This window comes from Amphibalanus amphitrite, unplaced genomic scaffold (assembly GCF_019059575.1).
Source record: "Amphibalanus amphitrite isolate SeventyFive unplaced genomic scaffold, NRLGWU_Aamphi_draft 000124F_arrow, whole genome shotgun sequence".
NCBI lineage: Eukaryota > Metazoa > Arthropoda > Thecostraca > Balanomorpha > Balanidae > Amphibalanus > Amphibalanus amphitrite.
Genome location: NW_024881619.1, coordinates 896,751 through 910,210, shown reverse-complemented (window position 1 = coordinate 910,210; position 13,460 = coordinate 896,751).

Sequence of the window (13,460 nt, the reverse complement as noted above, 5' to 3'; positions counted from 1 at the left end):
GGTGAAAGTGGGTGTGCGGTTGAGGGACCCTCCCACCTTCAAAAAAGTTAATGAATTGGCATAAAAGTGATGTAGCGTGAATCACAAAGAGCGAAAATGAACATCTACCAAATTTTACCGGAAAATATTCACCCGTTTTCGAGATATGACTTTTATTTTTGTTTACTTATTGGGAAATCCGCTGTTTCTATGACGTCACATAAAGGTTTTCTTTACGTCGGCATTTGGAAGCAATAGTTTGGTATCAAAGTGCGACAAATATTGCGCGAATGATGCGTTTATCTTATCAAGGTCAATATATGATGGCAAAAAAGGATGGTAATTTTCTCAGCACTAAAAACCGGTCATTTTGTGGCATTTTCGGCAAAACTAGGCATTTCCAGTTAATTTGAGGTATAACAGGGTCATTTAGCACCTAACCAGTTTTAACACCTATTTAAGGGACTTTAGCACTGCTTTCAGTCTAAATCGCAGTACTTTTAGTTTGAATAGCACCTAATGTTAGTCATTTCGCACTATTTTTGGTAGATTTTTAGGCATCCCTACTAAATCTAGAAGGATTTCAGTATATTATGAAGAAATAAACTACAATACTAGTCTGTACTAGCTACAGATTGTTTGTTGCCAGGTCGATTAGCGTCTGTTTCGGCGCATGCGTTTTGAGAGGACCGATAGGGCGCAAGGCGCGCTTCTTGGACGGATTTGGCAAGGAATTTGGATAGATTCAGGGACCGCGGATTCAAATTCTCGTAGGGTGTGCAAGATGTGGCGACTGGGCCCCCCACCTCACGCCGGGCCCCTTCCAAAAAGTCAGCGCCGCCACTGCTCCGGAATAAGCCGGTTCTAAGGAAGCGGGGCGGGAAAACCTTCAAAATTGACGGTCGTAAGATGACTGAGCGAGCATCTTACGGTCAGGAGATGCATGAGCAGAGTAAATGCACATGCATGCATGCAACGTGATCCAAATCGATCTCCGATTTTACCAAGCAGGCCCCTAAAGGCTTACAGTGACCTTCAAGGGCCCCTACGGGCCTCAGAGAGACCTTTTGCGCAGTTGATGTTGGCACACTTCTTTTTATCATGGATTACATGAATTAGTTTAAAAATAAAACACGGCCGGCGGGATGTTTGGGCCCATCGATTTGGCCCCTATGACCTATGGGGGTCTGGCCTCCGGCCCCCCTTAGCTTCCCCATTGCTCTACGGTCCACACGCTGGCTTTGGGGCCCCATAAAGGCCGCACGCCAGCTCCTGAGACCCAACGCCGGCAATTCTAAGGGTCACCGGCGCACCGCACACGGTCTTTGAAGGTCCCATAACGGCCTCTGGAATACCTCATGTACATAGAACTAGATGCCGGCAGCGCTCTTGCGTTGCCTTGGGCCAGAATTGGAGGAACGGTGCTGAGGGCACACACCGGGCAAAACCACCGAAACCCAGACTGAGCTTGGACTGAACCAGGAACCTGACCAACCGAAACATCCCAAAAATGCTTGAAAGCACGCGAGATTGGTGTGGATATCTACCTACAGTAAGATATGAATTAACTGCACGTGCATAGTTCATGCCCCAGGCACCCCAGTGCAGTCATTTTCATGACATCATGTAGCGTGTGTCTAGTTCTATCAGTGTACCGACTTTTGTGTCGCTAGATCGACGTTTCCCGGGATCAGAGGATCCCTCGTCAAAACCGTTATCCGCCCCCCGCACGCGCAGCTTGCACTCCTCGGATATTATCTCGCCGGAATGTCGTGATCAAATGTATTCTTCTTATGACCTGCAAGTTTTGAACCAGTTAGAGCTGCCGTTTACCCTGCAGGCGTGGCAACGTACGAAGGGGTGCAATCGGCTTGCACGTGCATAGCTCATGCACCACAGAGTTTAGCTCAACCAAATGTGCATTATTTTGGAGGCCTTGCCTGGGACTACCATTGAACCGATTTTGAGGTTGATAGCTTAAAATTTCTTTGAGCCAGAGGACCTCACGTCAAAACGGTTTTCCGCCCCCAGCACGTGCAGCCTGCACCCCTAGCAGACGGTGACCCCACTGGAAACTGGTTCAAGGTGTTAACGATGTGTCCCGCCAGTATGGCTTTGCCCGTGACCTCTGGTTGACCTGTAGCCTTGACAAAAAATTTCGTGTCACCGAAACTTTGAAGCGGAATAGCATGTGCCACGAAGCACCGAGCGAACCGAGGCCAGCACCAAAAGTTTACCTCGCCGGAGACGAATCAAACGGTCCCACTTTCGTCCCGATCGGTCCACCCATTTTGACTCCAGGTCCAAAAAAGCTTGGACAAACTCACATACTCACTCACTGACAAACAGGTTCAGGATCTCAGGTATCTCAGGAATCGGCCTGGGGCCTTCAAGAGCCAGTTAGGGCCCTCGGAAAGTGGCATTATACCCTGAGATAGCTGTGTAAGGCCCTCGGGTAACGGCTTGGAGCCCTCGGGCATCGGCCTGCGCCCCGGGCATTGGCCAGAGGTCCTTGGATATCGGTCTAGGGCCCCTCAAGAGCCGGTGAGGGCCTTCAGAAACTGGGGTGGGGCCCTGAGATAACTGTGGGGGCTTTCAGGTGCTGATGCGGGACCCTTAGGCATCGGCCCCAAGAGGAGGTTAAGGAGGGCAGGGGGCAGGGGCCCTCAAGAGCCGGTTAGGGCCCTCAGAAACTGGCGTGGATCCCTGAGCTAGCCATGTAGGTACTCAGACACCGGCGTGGGACCTTTAGACATCGACTTGGGGCCCTCGGGCATCGGCCTGGGCCCTCAAGAGCCGGTGGGAGCACTAAAAATGGCGTGGGTGGGGTTCTGAGATAACCCCTGAGATAACACTAGAGCCTGTTCACGCCTTCAGGCACCGGTGCGGGACCATCAGGCTCGCGCTGGGGCCCTCGAGAATCGGCTTGGGACACTCAAGCGCCAGGGCCGCATGGGCCCCCACAACGAACTGTGGGTGTGCAAAAATAGGTGTTTGCACACCCTCAGGATTTTCAGGGTGTGCAATTGCACACCCTGCCCCCCGGAATCCGCGGTCCCTGGATAGATTGATTTACGTGCAGCCTCAGCGTGTGCCGATCATCCTGCCTTTTCTTGTACAAGAGTGAACTGAGCGAGGTTCTTAGCATGGAAATTGGAGAGTGAACGATTTCCGCGAGGATGTTGGGTCCTACCGTCCGCCCAAGCGTACTGGTCCGCCAGTGCTGCTGTCTTTATTCTGTCAGGTTATCTAACGGCGCTATGGGCATGTAGGTACAGCATTGCAGTAGCAAATGCTTAATCTAAATTTTGTGCGGTGGCATTTTCCCATGCTTAGTAGGAAGCGCTCGACGTCCCTTCCGTACGTGTCGTGGAAGGGACGTGTCTGTCATTGACGCACATCTAACTAGATGGATCTTGATTGTAGCATTTCGCAGCAGCGTTTCATCGTTCAGCGGCCTAACGCCTAGCCAGCTCTCATTTCGAGGGGGTGGTACTTTGCTGCTGAGGAGCATGAGTGGTCACGCTGCATCGTGAGCCAGATGAAGCCGGTGGGCAGACCGTGTACCGTACATTTGCGTACATGATTTTGTCCCACGAACTTAAGCGATGCGCATTTTTGTCCACAAATTTACCTAATATATACCTACCCAGCATGCCTATTAGTCGCTAGGGGGCAGCACCGGGCGTGGTGTATTGCGTAGAGGGCAGGACCTATGCAACAAAACTTGCTCCAATTCCGTTTTCATCGTGGAAGTAATACGCTGAATGGAGGATCATACTTTGATGTCGGGTCCAACTTACGTACAACATAAAAAATAAATACCTCAAGGCTCAAGAATATTGTGATCATAGCAGTAGCTCGTGCTCGGCAGTGAAATCATGAATAGTGCTCATATACCGGATTTAGTGCAAAATGAGCTACCACACACCCATTTATTATGCCAGATCTGGCATCGCCTCTATACTAACTAAAATAGTGCGGAATGACCGGATATACCTGTGTTTGACAGGAATTGCCTGCGAAAAGACGATAGTGCAAACTGAACTTATGATAGTGCAAAATAACTGAAATTTAGGTACTGAAAAAATTATCCCCCGGCAAAAAAATGGCCAATAAAGGATTCCAGGACAATTCTTATGGCATTTCTTCGTATCGCAATTCTTCGTCTGCAAATCTTCGTCAGGGCATTTATTCGTACCTATCGCATTACTTTGTCTCGCACCAGGGTATATGAAAATCGGCTCGCATTTCTTCTTCAACGCAAATATATGCAAGAGTAAGCATTGAGGGACAAATAAATGCACCGACGAAGATTTGTAGACGAAGAAATGCGGACGAAAAATTGTGCTACGAAGAAATGTCATGCGAGGATTCGTTCGGGTACCATGACATTTATGTGATTTCAAAGTCAAGGTTCACAGCTGATCTGAGGGCTGTTCACGGGCCCTGTGTGCGGTTGGACCGCACACAGCCTCCAAGCTCCGCCCACTGCGTCCCTACGTCAGCCTTCCGTCACCGCACACAGCGACCGCTGTGGCCGGTCGGGACCGGCCACAGGAATCCGTCCACCGCACGCAGCCGTGACGTCAGAGCCGCCTACCCATCCCCTACCCCCACGCCTGCTGGACGCACCGCACACACCGCACGCAGCAGTGTGCGGTGCCCGTGAACACCCCTCTGCTAAATCAAGCCAAGAATCCAAACTATCAAAAAACTATAAATATTTGTTTGTCTGTCACAGAGGTCTCAAGCAATATAAGGTTGACATATGTTGAATCAGAAATCTACTGCCACAACTCACATCTCCTGCCTTAGTTTATCATTGTTGTTTTAACTTGCTTTCAAGAGAAACAGAAGCCAGTATCTGATATCACTTCAGATGATTGTTTCAAGATCTGAGTTCAAATGGAAATAAAAGCAAGATCAAGATGAAACAGGGATTATTGCTGTTAAAGTAGTTTGGCCATGATACAACAAGCACATAAATCATTAGCCAAATCAAATACTGGTTGGTTTGTCAAGATGTTTGTTGTCTGTCGTCTGTCGAGCTGCTATGAACACTGAACGCTCTCACTCTTACTTTAAAGAGAGTAGTTTAAGTTGAATGGTAGTGAGCTGTAATTAGACAAAGCAGCTATTCAGTGCTCACATCAAGCCAGGCTAGGAAATGGCATCAACTGTGGTGGGAGGAAGCAGGTTCGGCAGCCCTATGTTGTAAACTTCTGTTGTGTCTTGTGTTTGATCAACTGATGTTTTCTGCTCTGTTTTGTGCAGTGATAGTAGTAGGTAACTGCATGCTTGTCAAATTATGTGAATAAACGAATTCATAACATTGCATTTTTCTCTCCATGCAAGGAACAAGTAAGATGTTGTAGAAAATGTAATAGAGGGCTGCATTGCTGATTTTGCACTTTATCAGAGCTTTATTTAGAATTGCTTTCCTGAAAGCTACACACAGGCCACAGTGCTGAAATTCACAATGTCATAGCTTTTGGCAGAAAAAAGAAAAGACTTACCTAGGTAAAATTGGCTGAAAGTATGGCAGAGCAGGTCTTGATGCGTATGCCCATCCGTGTGCTTGCCGAAGCCGAACTGACTGCAACACATTTAACTCTGACCCACCATGGTGGCTGGCATATCCTGAACTTTCACCACTCTAAACAAGACAACTTTCAGCCCTCAGCATTGTATTAAAACACTGTACAAAACACTCAAAATTTGTTTCAGTGCCATCCACGGACAACATCAGTCGCCATTCACCAGGCCAGTAAAAACAGAATAGATAATAGCTTCAAACCCATGTAGTCAGAGTTACTAGGTCTGCACCTCAAAACAAAATCCAGGTGACATTCACCACGCCAGTAAAGAACAGGTACTTAGGTAACGTAACAGCTTCAAATCTGGTAACATGTTGGTCGGACTTTACACTACCATATTTACATGAACTCACCTGTTAAACTCACCTGTTAGGTTTCCTTGCTCATTGCCCAGATGGTGGTAGGGTTATTAGAGACAGGAAACCGTGTCGAAGAGAGACGTGCCAACCCGGACAATAGATAAGCAGGACATTCAGAACTGGACTGTGCAATTGTTAAGGGTTGGAATGGTACGTCTGCTTGGGTGTAGTTGTTGCTGATGGAGGTAGTCTTTGTGCAGTTTGCAACAACAAAAGAAGTGTTGACTAAGATGTGCGATGAAGTGAGTAACATATGGAGAATGAGATGAATCAGAATGGATAGACAAGATAGTGAGGATTTGGGGAGGGAATTAGGAACAAGGGCGGGGATGGGAGTCCCTGGCGCGTATAACCCCACTCTTGCTTGATAAGAGGGGGCGCCTACCAGGGACAGGCAGGATTGATTGGGTGTGTTTCTTTTTCAGCTACTGGAGATAATCAAATAGTCGACTTCCGAGACAGGTCTCCAAGGCAGACTTGAACTCCTTCAGTGTTTTGGATGTGACCACCCAGGTCGGCAGGGAGTTCCAGTCTTGGACGACACGCTGGGAGAAGAAGCGGGCTCTGGCGTCAACTTGACTGCGGCTCACTCGGATTTTGAACGGATGACCTCTTGTACGAGTGTCACGGGAGATATCCCATAGATCTGCAGGTTGTATTGGACAGTTTCCGTTGAAGATTTTCCAGCATTTGATCAGGTCAGCCCTCAGTAGTCGTCCCTTTATGGAGTAAAGGTCGAGCGTTCGTAGCCTGTCCCCATACTCTTTGCCTTCAAGTCCCTTTATCTGGCGGGTCCATAGCCTTTGCACTGATTCCAGCCTTTTCCTGTCCTGGACATATCCAGTGTTCCAGACAGGCGACGCATATTCCAGAATAGGCCTGATGTGCGTTTTAAGTATGTGTATCATAAATTCAGGTTCTCTACATACTGTGCCTTTCAGGAGGTTGTGGGCTACGCCGCCGGCTTTCCTTGTCACTGTTCTGCTGTGTTCATGGAACTTCAGTTGGTCGTCAACGAGTATTCCAAGATCAACCTGGGCGACTGAATCGGGAAGTTGACGTCCATCGAGGGTATAGCTGGGTCTATCCAAGATGTGTGAGCGTCTCTTGAAACGAAGAGTGACACACTTCTTTGAATTCATGTGTAATCCCCATGACTTGGCGGTTGCGTGGAGAAGGTTGATATCAGATTGCAGACTTGCAGTGTCACGGCCGATGTTCGAACTATCAATGCATGTGTATATTTTGAGATCGTCTGCGAATATCTTGTAGTGACATTTAAGGTTTGTCGCGATGTGGTTAATATATATTAGAAAAAGAACTGGGCCGAGGACTGACCCTTGGGGTACACCACTTTTGACGTATCTTGGTGCGCTGTACGCATCTTTGACGACCACTTGCATCGATCTGTCACATAGAAATTCTTTGAGCCACCTTAGAAGGTCTCCCCCGATGCCTATGTGCCCAAGCTTGTCTAGCAGAATATGGTGACAGACAACGTCGAATGCTTTTGCAAAGTCGAAGAGGATAAGATCAACTATTTTCCCTTTGTCGATCTCACTTGATATATACTCGTAAGTGGACAGAAGCTGGTCCTCCGTAGACATCCCTGGTCGAAAACCAAATTGGTGATCGATGAAGATGTTGTTTTCATTGAGGAAGATGTTCAAACCATTAGAGATCAGTCTTTCCAGGCATTTTGCGGGGACTGATGGCAAACAGATCGGCCGGTAGTTCAAAGGATCGACGTGAGACCCCTTCTTGAAGATTGGTACCACGATCGATAGCTTCCAGAGTGAGGGGAGTGATCCTTCTTCCAGTGAGAGATGAAATATCCTGGATAGAGGGCGAGCCAGGTGAGCTGCACACTCTTTCAGAAAACGGGGATGAAGACCGTCTGGGCCCATAGCAGAATTCACGTCGAGATCCATCAGAACCTTCTTCACCTCTGCAGAGTCGAAATCGACGGATTCAAGTGCTCCATCACACTGTTGGTGAGGTGCTGGGTGTGACGGCACTTCAGGTCGATACACACTGGCGAAGGCTTCGGCAAAACATTCTGCCATCTCAATTGGACTGTCAGTTGTGGTGCTGTCAGGAAGTCGAATTGGTCCTACTGAGGAGCGGAACTTCTTCTTGCTGCGGAGGTGAGCATGTAGTAGCTTTGGGTTCTCCTTCATCTTCAGAAGTAGCGACTTTTCATATTCCACTTGCGAGTAGAAAGTGAAGAGGTGAAGCTCCTTATTGATTCGCATAAATGAAGAGAGGAGATCTTGAGTGATGTGCGATTTACGACCATGTAGAGATCTAGCACGCTTGTATTGTTGCCATGCCCTGGTACGTCTCGTCTTGAGAGATGTCGGAGGATTAGTCTTCCAGGGGACTTTGCTCTTTGGTTTGTTGCGATTAGAAATGGGGATATATTGGCGTATCAGTGGCTGTAGGACTTGAAGGAGCCTGTTGAAGGCCTCTTCTGCATTCAGGTGCGCAAGTTCAACATCCCAATCCACCTCGCTGAGGACGTTGTTGATATTATTGTATTGTCCTTTGTGCCAGAGTATGTGACCAGGTGCGTGTGATGATGAGCAAATTTCTTTGTCGAATGTGTACTGACAGTGGATACTGCAGTGGTCACAGCCAGGTGGTGGGGGCCTCACCTCTACTTCATTTATCCTGTCTGATTCTGTTGTCAAAATCAAGTCCAGTATGTTCCCTGATCGTGGAAATGTTGCCTCATGGATCCACTGGGTGAGTCCAAGTGTGTCAAACAAGTCCAAAAACTTCGAGTCTGATGAAGAGATGGGCTTCATAGAATCAAGTGACCAAGTGATGGTCGGTAGATTCAAATCTCCAATGAGAATGAGTTCTTTGCCAGTACATATTTGACGCAGGAATGCCATTAGCATGTCATTCTGTTCCGGTGAGTTCGAGGGTGGCCTGTATACTGCTACCACATGCAATTCCAGGGCGGACAGATGAAATATGATGACATTGGGGTAAGATGAATCAACATCCTCAACTTGAAGTCTTTCAGAGATGTATGCGCAAACACCATGTATACTTGATCCCCCACTATCATTGCGCAGAAGTGAATAACCAGGTATTCTTACAACAGCATCTCCAACGTCTGGAGTTAGGTAAGTTTCTGATATTAGCAGTATGTCAGTGGTGTCATGCATATTGAGGATGTGTTGAAGAACGTTTAACTTGGTGCACAGGCCATTTACATTACAATGTGCAAAGTTTAAAACTTGAGTGTGGCTAGTTTGGCCATGCCATCTCAGTTTCCCGAGTTCCTGGGTGGGCTGTTACTTCGAGGGGGGTCTGGCTGAGTGGGAGCCGCTTGACAGGCTGGAGCTTCAGTGGCCGTGATCCCTTGGTCCCTTGGTGGACGGGGAGGGGGGCCTGTTTCCAGCTGTTTTGGAACAGTTTCTTCTGTACTTGAATGCTCACCAGGTGTCTCTGATGGCTCAGTATCTGGTTGGTGTTGAGCGTTGGGCATGTTTGACACTGTTGTTGTACCACCAACTGTTGGATGTTGGGCTTGGCGGGGTGCTGTCTGGTGCCACTCACTCTGCCGTGGCCGAGTTGCCAGCCTTTGTTGAAGCTCTTGACGCTGGGTATAGGTCAGATCTTTTCGGATGAATACATGTGAGTAAGAGGTGTACTTGAGTTCTCGTGCGTGTTCAAGTAACAGATTTCTTTGTCTGATGTTGTGGACGTTTCCCCGGTATAGATCTGCATCATTCTTGATTTGACATGCCTCAGAAAGCACAACTTTCTCACCTATCAGAAGCTCTGATATTTCGCCAAACTTGGCGGCTGCCTCAGCTGCAGTCTTAGCCCTGAGGCCCCTAATGACCAGAGAGTTTTGACGTTTCTTGCGTTCTTCTAGTTCTCGAAGCTCTTCACGAACGACTCTACGGTAGTTATCTGTTGCTTGCTGAATCATCTGAGGTGCACCCTGGGAAGGGTGGCTACTATGTGTTTGTGGGGGGTGAGGTTGCAAGTGGGGCCCCCTTAGTTTCTCTGCATATGTTGGGCCATCTCTTGCAGAGAGTGTTTGCTTCTCAGATGGGGGCAGACTTCCTTGATCTGCAGCAGTGCCTGCTGTCAAATGATTTTTCACCGCCAGTTCAAGGTCGTCCACCTTCTTAATTAGTTCAGTTAGGAGGTCATTGTTTGCTGGCTGGAGTTGGTCCTGACAATTCTCTGTTTGCATAGCTGACTCACTCATGCAAGACCTGGGCTGAAGTTTGCCGAGATTTGGAAGTTTTCGGCATGAGTCACAGATAAATGACAGTACATCATATCTTTTCAGTGCATTGTAGGCGGCTTTGGCTATATCTTGGCAAAATGCATGAAACCAGTTTCCACAAAGATCGCATTGGACCCCTTGCTGGGAGTCTTTCACTTCCAGGTGGCACGTCAAGTTGCCTGGTCCGCCTGGACAGATGGAGGGGTTGAGATTGCCCCCATGGTTAGCCCGTACAACCGTAGGAGAAACACTGGTGCCAACATCAAGGGGTAGGAGGCCAATTGTATTAGCCACCGTACTCACATGATCCGGGGACTGATTCTGGTTTATTGGAGTTTTACCATTTGGGCGGGACCTTGGTGGTGTTCTGTTTAGTGGCATTTTGTGAGTAATGCAGGCTGTGCAGGCATGCAAGGTGCAGACAGGACCACGACAGGGAGACAGACAGGACCCAGTGCTCAGCGGCAGAGCAAGTACTCCCTGAACAGGCACAGAAGCTTTGCAGAAGCTGATGAAGACCCAGAGACAGCTTTGCAGGGTCACTTGTTTGACCTTGTGTGACGTGCAGACTCATGCACTTCATGCAGCATGCATCAAAGCAATATTTACAGCAAGTTGAAGAGCAACTGATTTTACTCTACGTGTCTTGATTGCCAATCCTCTTCAGGGCAGAGCGGCCACCGCCTCGAGATAATGGTTTTCAATGGATAATGGATAATGGTTTTTTCAAGCTGAGTACTATATTTGTATTGTAATAACTCAATGCCAATCCGGGACTCAAATTCAGGAACCACCAATATTTTGAGATATGAGATTATCAATGTCAATGGAAATATCAATCTCAATGTCAATCTCAATGTCAATATCAATGGAATAATATGATACCAAACAATAGTGCAACCATTCTGGACAACAAAAGTGTATGATAAAATTAATTTAGAATACTCTGGCAGCATGATTTACGAGCACAGGCAGGTGTTACCTACCAGCCTTCTCAATGCTCGTAAAACCAACATTGTAGTTTTGATTTTACCTTACATGATAACACACTTGGATGCAATGGCACATTTAATTTAATACTGTGAAAAGACCAGTTATAACCACTTCACAAGCATAATTGCACCTCATGCCGACATCCTTTTCCAAAGACAGTCAGCAGCGTCTTTCGTCAAAACTGGAAGATAAATCCCCTTTCAACTGTTAACATCAAAAATATTTCTTCATGGTGTGACTGTGATCTCCATATGGAAACCTTGCAGGAAAAGAATTAATGTCAATTGTCAGCTCTTCAAATTTCTTTGGACTTTAACTTGCAGTACCATATCCAGTTCGCTTTGATATTTTGTTTTTTATTCAATGTTGAAGTTGAACACCAAGCTGCAGATATAGCAGGCAGCTTGATCATCTTCGGCCTTGGTATAATATCAGTCCAAGTTCCAGTGGTGGGTATCTTCTAATATTCAAATTAAAATGAAAAGCAATAGGCTTTCTCAGCGCCGACGACGGATTTCACGTTGATAAACAAGGGAGCTCAAGGTCAGCAAAACTCGGGTTCAAGGAATGGCGGGCGTTGAAATGACTGCTGACGTCATCAAAAAACCGCTAATGGTTAAGAGATAGGGACTAAGCTGGTCCCACCCTGCAAGTAAAGGGAAGAAATTTCTTGAACACCATAAAGCTGCGGGGGTTGCGACCAGGATAAATGGTGGTTTCTGAGCCTGGCCGCAAACTTGGCTATCTCAACTCAAAACTAATGTTAAGGTGGGATGGTCCCTTTAATGCAAATGAGATCAAGTGAATCCATTATCTTATCAATTAGTGTTCCGCGCGCGTTGTTCGTTGTTGAGCCCCAGGATCTGTGGTGGGCATTAAAATCTCCTAGTATTAGGCAGGGGTGGGGAAGCTGGACAAACAGTTGGCGGAGTTCAGAGGAGGAAAAGCGGTGGCTAGGGGAAAGGTACAGGGAAAGGATGGCAAGGTCCCCGAGGTCAGCTTTATTTTAAGAAAGCAGGCAGCAGTCAAAGGCATTGCGCCGCAAACGCCTCACATCCAGCAGTCGCCTAAAAAAGGCGACTGCTGCTGCTGCTTTTAGCTCACCATGAGCTAAAATTATTTAGCAGTCTGAACCATGAACGATGATTCCAAATTTTGTGATGTTCCTTGCGCTAAGAAGACGAAATGACGCATATTTACGTCTGGACAACGAGTTGCGTTGGAGAGGCCGGAAATAGTGGCGATTTCAGGACCGCAAGAATGGACCGTCATTGGAATGATTCTTTTTTAAACCGTGCGCTGTTTTCGGCCGGAATTTAATAGTTACTACAAAATATTTTGTAATTACGTTTCCACCAAGAATGAATGCCATCAGGGCGAAATTTTTACTCCTTTTGCATTTTGTCAAGAAGCATATAGTGCTGTTATATTGCAGTTTTTGCGCGTTTGTTACAAAATATGAAGCGAATAAGCGTCAGTGTTATTCATCATCACTCATCAGTGCCAGAAGTTAACTTGAGGGAAGCTATGCTAATTGCTCTTGTCCATCCACTAGAAGTTGTTAAATATTTTGCTTTGTGTATTCCAAAAGAAGAGGGAACTATTTTATTTGTGCCTTCATGTCAGAATTGAAGGTGGATCATTAACTTTTCAAGGCAGTTTACAAACAAGCATTTGGTCTTTCTCGTATATTGATATAAGCAGTGGCTAAGAAGAAAAGGTTGATCATTCCTGAAGTTCAGTCATCGTACCTCAACTTGGCAGCAAGATCCCCAAAGACAGAGGTTATATTGTATACCTGTCCTGTAAATCAAAACATTTTTGTGCCTGCAAAGGCTTAAGTTCTTTGTGGTGTGTTCGGAGTGAGGCCATATGGCCGTTTTTGTTGTATGTTTATGAGGAGATTGAATATAACTGTGACCCTTTGCTTGTTTGTATACTTACTATGGTCAAACAGGGAGCAGCACATTCACATAACATACTCACCTAGCACCTAACTCATAGCTGTACCCTGCAGGATCTGTACTTGTTCATGTCTCGAGCATTAACAAAGCACTAAAGTAGCTTAGTAATCATTTCCCACATTTTCTGAGCATCTAACATGACATACAGCAGTGCAGAGCAGCTTCAGAGAAGAAACACTTTAAATGCACAGACTCCAACCAGCCACCCAATGAGCCAGTTCCTCAGTTGACTGTTTCCCTGGATGCAGCTTGGCAAGGTGAGCTAACTATAGGCAAGTTGAAGGTTAGCAGGTAAGATTGAGTTAGG